The sequence below is a fragment of the Neopsephotus bourkii genome, unplaced genomic scaffold (assembly GCF_033783945.1).
Source record: "Neopsephotus bourkii isolate Nb327-2 ecotype Australia unplaced genomic scaffold, CSIRO-AGI_Nbou_v1 NB_1615, whole genome shotgun sequence".
NCBI classification, from domain to species: domain Eukaryota; kingdom Metazoa; phylum Chordata; class Aves; order Psittaciformes; family Psittacidae; genus Neopsephotus; species Neopsephotus bourkii.
Genome location: NW_026902090.1, coordinates 6,898,668 through 6,907,447, shown reverse-complemented (window position 1 = coordinate 6,907,447; position 8,780 = coordinate 6,898,668).

Here is an 8,780-nt window from a genome sequence, read left to right as displayed (position 1 = left end):
TTCTGTAACTTATCAGTATTTATGATGCTGAAGTATGTGGTTGCATGCAGGCATACTAGTGTAATTTTAAACACTAAACTAATAACTGCCCCAAACTTCCAGGACTTAGAAAAGTTCCATCATGCATAAAGTCATCCCCAGCCCGAGCAGTTCATCTGAAGTCTACGATGCCATTTCTTGTTGGGAAAACATTTCTTTCATGATCAGTGTGGGTCTGCACAGTTCCTCGTCTCTGAGCTCTGTAACATGAAGTCTCTTTGGGGTTTTTCTGTCTTCTCAGAGAAATAGCTGAGAAACTCTGATGGGAAAAAGCTCTTCCACTGATTCATAATTCTTCCAGTGCATTTGCTCAGCTATGGCATTGTTAAATGCTTCTGTTTAAATTAAGCAGTTAAAGGAAACAAGTTTTTCTTTTCCATAAGGCACTATACGAGTTAGCTGTCACAAGAACTGTTGGCTGTCTTGGATTGGCATGCTAATTCCTAGGATTCCACTCTTTTTTGGAAAAGATCTGTGAAAAACTATCTTTTACAGCCCTTTCAAATACCAAACCTGAATTAATGCCTTGTATGCATTGGAGCAAATTTGGGGATTATGTTTGGCAGGCAAAAGCTTTTAGCAGTTGAATCATTAAGGAGTTATGGGGGGGTCTGGCCTTCCAAGTCTTTTTCCTGACTAACTTTTCACCAAGTGTGAGGGCCTGGAATAAGCACCTTGAAGTCAAAACCTTAATCACAGCTCTGATATCAGCTTGCTTCCTTCCATAGGTGTATTTTCAAGAATGAGTATTCCTGCAGGGAGTGAGCATGTGTATGGGATCCCAACGTGCTGCTGCTGTTGCCGGTTTTGTAGGTAGGTGCAGGACACCTGCTGCCTCTATGGCTCTTTACTTAGTGCTGTTGGTTTCTATACTGTTACTACCCTTAAGTGTTGGTTGGTTTTTATTCTAAAAGCAAACTTCTTTCTGCAACTAACCACAAAAATGATGTATCTTGGCAGACACTGACATTGGCATCTGTTGGAGTGACCCAGTTAATCCTGCCCTGATGTGGAGCAGATGGTGATAGGCTTACTTCAGCCAGCAAAGCAGAATGGCTTTTGCTCTGAGGTCTGTTTCCAGTTGCCTGCTCTGCTGTAGGTATTCCTGCATCAGCTCGCTGGTTCCTTTCATTCTTCCCTCCTCCTGGTTTGTATTTGCACTTCTACCAGCTGTTTTTCTGTGGGCAGGTTTGAATTCTGCAGCTTCATGTTAGGAGATCTCCATGTTACCCAGGAACTTGGTCTTCTTTGTGTGGAAAAAGCCTTTTCAGAATCCAAACCCAGGAAGATATTGCTATTTTTATTTTCTTTATTGTAAAGGAAGAAGATCAGCAACATGATTAGATTGCTTAGATGGCCTAGGATGACACATAAACAGATGTGGAAAATGAATTAACTGAACAAGGAGTTTGTGCAAAGATCTGTAGCAGAACCTTTCCTGTTCACTTGTCTGGGCTGTTCCAAGGGAGGACTCTCTGATCACAGAAGGCTAAGCCTTTTAGGGAACACAGATCTATGATCTTAGAACCATAAAATGGCCTAAGTTGGAAGGGACCTTAAAGCTCACCCAGTTCCAACCCACAGGCAGGGACAGCTTCCACTAGAGCAGGTTGCTCCAAGCCCCATCCAGCCTGGCCTTGAACACTGCCAGGGATGGGGCAGCCACAGCTTCTCTGGGCACCCTGTGCCAGCACCTCAGCACCCTCACAGGGAAGAATTTCCAACCAATATCTAATCTAAATCTCCCCTCTTTCAGTTTAAACCCACTTCCTATCACTGTCCCATCCCTACAGGCCCTTGTCCGAAGCCCCTCTCCAGGTTTCCTGTAGCGCCTTTAGGTGCTGGAGCTGCTCTAAGATCTCCCTGGAGTCTTCTCCAGGCTGAACCAGACCAGCTCTCTTGGCCTGACTCCAGGGCAGAGCTGCTCCAGCCTTCAGACCATCTTTGCTAAAGCAGGTCCTAAAGCAGGATGCAGTACTCTACAGGGATAAATCTGATTTCAGCATTACTGCTCATGTGTAATTAATTGGGACTTGGGGAATGGCTCCAGTTTTCCTAAGCAGTGAATATGTTTTCAGCCTTTCAGCACTGTTGGCACTATAGCTGCATGTGTGAAAGCATTTGTGACTTTTGATTCAGCAGAGTGGCTCTAACTACAGCAAAAGTACCATTTTTGTCAAAGTCAATAGACAGGAATTACTGGTCTTTGTTCAGAGAATCAGAATAGTTTGGGTTGGAAGGGACCTTCAAAGGTCATCTAGTCCAATCCCCTTGCAATGAGCAGGGACGTTTTGAGGTAGATCAGATTGCCCAGAGCCACATCCAGCCTGTCCTTGAAAGCAGACTAGACCAGAGGTCTTTGGACAGCAGGTTCAGGAGTCAGTCTGTGTCCTTACCTTCACATCAAATGAGAGTCACATACTGACAAAAAGAATACCATGTTTTACTAAAGCAAGATGGGCCTCTGAACATCCCAGAAGCTCTTCAAGGTTGTCTGGTGCTGACAGACTTGGGGCAGAAGGCAAAGCAAACGAAAGGGGCAGCTGTAACACTTGCTTGATCAGTGCACAGAACGGTTTTCAAAGCCAACCACTCCAAAGAATCACTTTGTATTTCCCATCAGGGCTCCTGCTCTGATTACATATCGCCCCAATAGGCAGATAAATGAGCTAAAAGCAACCCCAGTTGGAAAGGGTAGAGGGGGGGAACGGGGAGAGAAGGAAAGCAGCTCACTCACTGTGCTGATTCAGGCAACGGGTTTCAGGCTGGCTGCAGTAAATGAAAGCAGCTTCTTGCAGCCATGGCCTGCCATCACCCCAAGGAGGCTTCCGGAAAGGGATCTTCAAGGTGCTGGGCATCTTTTTAAACCGTGATGTTGAAATAAGGATTGGCAATAGCTTGGAGTGGAGAAAGGAGCTGAGAGGTCGTAGGGACGGTTAAAGCATTTCTCTGATCTCATCAAACCCATCTACTACATGCTTCGTAAAGGCTGCTGAGATAAACTGCCATTCAGGTTTAAGAGAGTGTGATTTGAGATGCAGCCTTCAAGCACTCAGAGTCTGATTTTTACTGAGCCTGTGTTTTGAATTTGACGACTGTTTAAGGGGATTACACTCGAGACCTGTTACCATGTCAGGGTGAAGACTCAGTATTTTGCATCTTTTGCAATGCCTTGCTGTATTTTCTGTGTCTGGTGAGTTTCTTTGGTAGGGGAAAAAAAGCAGGGGAGTTCTGAGAACAAGAGAATGCATCCCAAACTTTCCCATGCTCCCTTAGCTACAGCATTCATTTCAGCAAGTGGAGTCAATAGTGGAGATTCATTTCAGAACCAGAACAAGAGCGTATCTTGTGGGGCAAGATCAGGCTGCTTCATGTCTTTAGGGTTTACAATAAGGTGATGCAATCTGAAATTCTATTCAACAGCCACCATTCCAACTCACCTGTGTTTGCAGAACGCTCAGGGTGTGTAAACCACACAGTATCTAGGGGGAAATAGGACAGGGATCAATGAAACCCACAGGAGCCTCGGCAGAGCTGCAGCCGCAGAGCAGAGCCCTGCACCGCCTGAATGCCGCCTCCGTTTCCCCTCTGCTCTGAACCTTTACCCACTGCTGTACAATGGCACCTTGTTATCAAACCTCCAGCAAATGCTTTGGCAGGGAAGAAGCTTTTCCACTCTGTCACATCTGCGCTGCTATCTCAGAGCAGATAGTGACTTGTTTGTGCCAGTTTCCAATGGGTACTTACATAAACCAAACAGTTTTTAAAGGCTCTAAGCTTTCCCATTTGGCATTTGAATTTAACTTTATTCTCCATCCCTTCTGTACATTGCATTGGTTGTTAAGGATGGAAGAGGAAAAAGTCCACTGTCTCAGGGAAGAAGATACCAACAGGGCACCCGAGGTAAAGGTGACACGAGGACACAAAGGTGAAAGGGTGACTTTGGAGCTGAGTTCTGCAAGATCAGAGCTGGCTGTGAGGTTCTCCATGTCCTGACTCTGCTGCTGCCCACCCCTCCCAGCTGCCCATCACCTTCCTCTGTGTACAGAGACAGTGATTTCAGTGAACTGTTCTAAGAAACAAGGTTTATTTCTTCTGATCCCTCCAGTCATCTGTCAGCTCCAAGCAGAGCTCTCCCCAAAAGCAGCGCTGGCAGCAGCAAGATCTAACCCACTTTTCAGCTCCTCTTTTAGAGAAGAGATGGATTGAGGCATTTATCACAGCAGGGCTTCCTCAATCAGAGAAAGACAGGTTTGGATTTCACTCCTTACTGAAGCTGTGGTAGTTGCTTGGCTCCCTGCCCCGCTCTTGATCGTGTCTATTGCCTGTGCAACAGAGGCAGAGCTGAAATTCAGCTATTCGTGCTGCTACCCAGCGACCGAATGAGGAACTGAGCTCTGCAGCACAGCAGGAGCCTGGTTTTGATCCAGCACCTTCATGGTCAGCCACAGCACAGCTCATTCCTCCCATGTGCTACTTACTGGTGCTTGTCTGATGCTGGAAAATAACCTTAAACTAATGTTTTGGGGTTTCTTTGAATCACCAAAACCATATTTACAGCCATCTTTGACTTGATTCTTTTGTACCCCCAGTCCCTCTTGCTGCTTATAGCTGTTCCTCATGATTCACTTTTCCTTCCTATTCTCCCCCAAGTTACCTTTCTACTACTGGGGATTTCTCAGAAACATTATGCTGCCAGAATTCACCTCTGTTCTTAGAAAGAGGAGCACAAGGACATTTGCCTTGGGGTTTTGGATTTTAGGGAAGGGTTTGTGTGTATGTGTTGTTTTTCCAGTTCTCAGGTTCATTGAAGACAGGCCTGCACCACATCATTGCGATTCCAGGTAAATGTTGTATAGAGCTGAGCTACAACAGAACAGGGCTCCCAGGAAAGCCTGTCTCCATCTCTAGCTATTTGGCTGATCCAACCTTAATGCTGCTAAAAGAGGCGGCAGCTGCTTCAGAGTTTCAGCCTACAATTACAAACTGTGTAATTATCTACAGCACTGCCTGGGATTATGTGTGCTTAAAACTGTTATGCAGCAGCAGTTAGTCTGGCACGATCAGTGTTGATGGCCTCTGTTGCTGGAAGTGGCAGGACCAGAGGTGGAGCTGACTTGTGGGCTGCTCATCTGCTCGCTGGCCACCTAGGAACCACTTGCTGGGCTTTGGTCTTGCTTCTTATTTTCTTTAATCAGCTTGGCTAACCCCATTTCCTTGCCATGGTGGAAGAACTAAACCAAACTGGGCAGGGGAATAGTAGGAGAGCTAAGCTCTGGTCTCATGCAGAGGGTTTGCTTGCTTTGTTGGCAGAGGTTGTTGAATTCTTCATAGCAGAGACCCCTGGACTGGCAGTCTGCAACTAGGGCTCTGGATCAGCACTTGGATGATGGTAACTGCAGTCCTTCAGCATTTTAAAACAGATGAGCGCTACTGATGGCCATGGTCTCAGGACCCCCAGCGACTGCTTAACTTCTGCACCCTCTACTGTTGATCCCTGGGAAACAAACCAAAACATCTCAGTACAGCTCTGGTCATGCTGTCAGCTCCCCAAACCAGAAGGTAGACAGTCCTGTGGTTAAGGCTTTCTGCTGAGGTACCAGTACACTGATCTGCATTGCCAAGGTGAGCACTGAGGAAGTTCCCTTGTAAGTATTAGTATGTCTGCTAATGGGACCTGAAATACTAAAGAAGATTTCCATAGCCCCTGCTCAGTGCAGCCCTCCATAAGCAGCACCAATTCAGGATGAGCCAGTTCCCTGCAGGGGAAGTGGGAGCATCACCTAATGTTCTCTTGTGGTGTTGCTGTCTCAAGGGTGACAGAGTGAGACACATTCCTGCAGAACATTCAGGATGGCTCCAAACGGGCACATCAGTATCATTCCGTATAATGGGGCTACAGCCCCGTGCATACAGGTCTGAGGGAGGTGTTTCCAGCAGATGTTCTGAAAGAGAAAGCCATTCACAGTGTTGAATGTGATGCTGGCGATTGCATGCATTGATAAAAGAGAGTGTGATGTGTGTGTGTGTCTGAAATCACTTCCTGAATTTTACTGAGTGTGTGCAAGGAAATTTCTGAGATCACCAGAAAATAAGAGGGAAAACATAGACTAAGTGTCCCCAGCTCACCACTAATGTGGTGTGCAAGGTGACATCACTCTTCTTCATTGCAGCTACTCCTCTATTAACTCCACTTGCTGGAAGCCCAGCCATGAAAGACATCTGGGTGGGTACCCCAGTGTGGAGGGACTCTGAGTAACACATTGCATCCAGACACTGCACTACACAGAGTGTGTCTGTGGCTCAGTTCAAAATGGACATGGACACAGCATAGATAACCTTTACTGGCTAGAGTTGTTGTCCTGCAGCAGGACCTGTGCTCTCTTGATCAGTACATGACTCCAACCCCAGTTCTTGCTAGTGTGGCCCTCGAGAGGAAGTGCTGGGGTTCTGTCATCTGGTTTGTGCCTCCTGTACAATGGGCTTTTTAGTTTTCTTCAATGACCTCACACCAATTTGGAGACTTCTCTTACTATCACTGCCTCTGTTCAGGAACAGAGAGAAAGTGTTGGAACTTTCCTGCAGGAGAAGGGTGCTAAAGTGGTAGAGAGAGCATGATTCATACCAGGGAATTCAGGGGGGAAAATCAGCACCAGTAACGAGTGACTGCAGCATGGGAATGTGCCACGAATTAACAGTCAGGGAAACAACCTAAAGGCACTGGCTGTATTCAGCAACAGGAACTAAAGGAGTTAGTGAGGAGCATGTTAATTGTGAGCAAATCATGTAATCCACATTGCAGTCAGTTGGGTTTTGTCTCTCTTATACCCAGTCTGCAGATGCTGAGCACACACCAAGTGGTGTGTGTTGCAGCCAGCAATAGCTCTTGCTCCTAAGCAGGTTACTTTGGGGTCAGCAGTGCAAGGATTCATGATCTGCAGCCTTCTTCCAGCTCTGTTATTACATAGATTCACTAGTCTGTGGATTCAGTGCATTTCAGCTCATGTCAATTTAATCATCAGGAACCTCCACAGCCCAAGACTGACTAAGAAAAGATTCTGATGCCATAGAGCATGCTGCACTATCACCTATTTCTTTAAGAGTGTGTGCTGACAGGACACATTTAAAATGCCTGTAGGTGATCTAAACCATTACCAGCTACCCCTCAGACAGCATGGGTTTAAAGGCATTCCCTTCAGGTCTTCCAGGACTAAACATGAGCACTGGGTTACACATGGAAGTAGGCATCTCCCTTGGCTGTTGCTTCTAGAAGCAGCCCATAGCTTTAGCAGAATTTACTCATTTGAAGAAAGGTGACATTTTCACATGGGGACAAATGTGACAGAGGGAGATTGACCTTGGTTTTTCAGGGTAGCACTTTAAAAAGGGCTGCTTGGTGGTTCAGCTCCAGGTACTGGGAAGTTACAAGCAGTCTTTAGAGGGCAAGGAGGGGCTGTGTCAGGAGAAATCCAGGTATCTGCAAAATACAATGTATTGTAAAGTGTTAACACATTTATTAATTGCATGTGGGCAGACACCCTCCCACAATTTACTGTACCAATGTCATTTCCACATTGTAAGTGCTATGAATCAGCCAATATGTGACATTAATCTGCATTTATTACTGTGCAAGCTGACATAATGACCAGTTATGGGCTAACACATCAGGAACTGTTTAGTGAAGTACAGAAGCAACCCCCCAGTTTTCTGAAGCACCCTGGAATTATCCTGTGCGTGCTGTATCTACCCAAATCCTACTTATGTCCAACAGGCACATCCTTCCACAGCTGAGAGGTGCAACATGCATTGCTCAACACCTCCAGCAGCAATGCCACGTGCAGGTTCCATGGTGGTGGCTCTCTTCCTACCATCATGTACGGTTCACAGCTTCTTCTCTAGGTCACCTCTTTCTGGCAATGTTTCTTCATGAAGTTCCAGGAAGCTGCTTCACGGGTGCCTCACCTCCTTTGTTCACCCATAACTGGGAACACAAGGTGTTTGTCTTCCAGTTCTGTGGCATATGACCACTTACTTTCAGGAAGTGTTGGGAAAAATGCCGAAAGAATGAGAAACTGAACATGAGCCGGCTGCAGTGTGTGCTCACAGCCCAGAAAGCCAACTGTATCCTGGGCTGCATCAAAAGGAGTGTGACCAGCAGGTCGAAGGAGGTGATCCTGCCCCTCTACTCTGTTATTGTGAGACCTCACTTGGAGTATTGTGTGCAGTTCAGGTGTCCTCAACATAAAAAGGACATGGATCTGTTGGAACAAGTCCAGAGGAGGCCACGAGGATGATCAGGGGACTGGAGCACCTCCTGTATGAAGATAGGCTGAGAAAGTTGGGGCTGTTCAGCCTGGAGAAGAGAAGGCTGCGTGGAGACCTCATAGCAGCCTTCCAGTATCTGAAGGGGCCTATAGGGATGCTGGGGAGGGACTCTTCATTAGGGACTGTAGTGACAGGACAAGGGGTAATGGGTTAAAACTTAAACAGGGGAAGTTTAGATTGGCTATAAGGAGGAAGTTCTTTACTGCAAGGGTGGTGAGGCACTGGAATGGGTTGCTCAAGGAAGTGCTAAATGCTCCATCTCTGGCAGTGTTCAAGGCCAGGTTGGACAGAGCCTTGGGTGCCATGGCAGGGGGGTTGGAACTGCATGATCTTAAGGTCCTTTCCAACCCTAACTGTTCTATGGCTCTAATTTAGGATATTTGGCCTAAAAAAAAAAAAAAAGAAGAGTCAGAAAC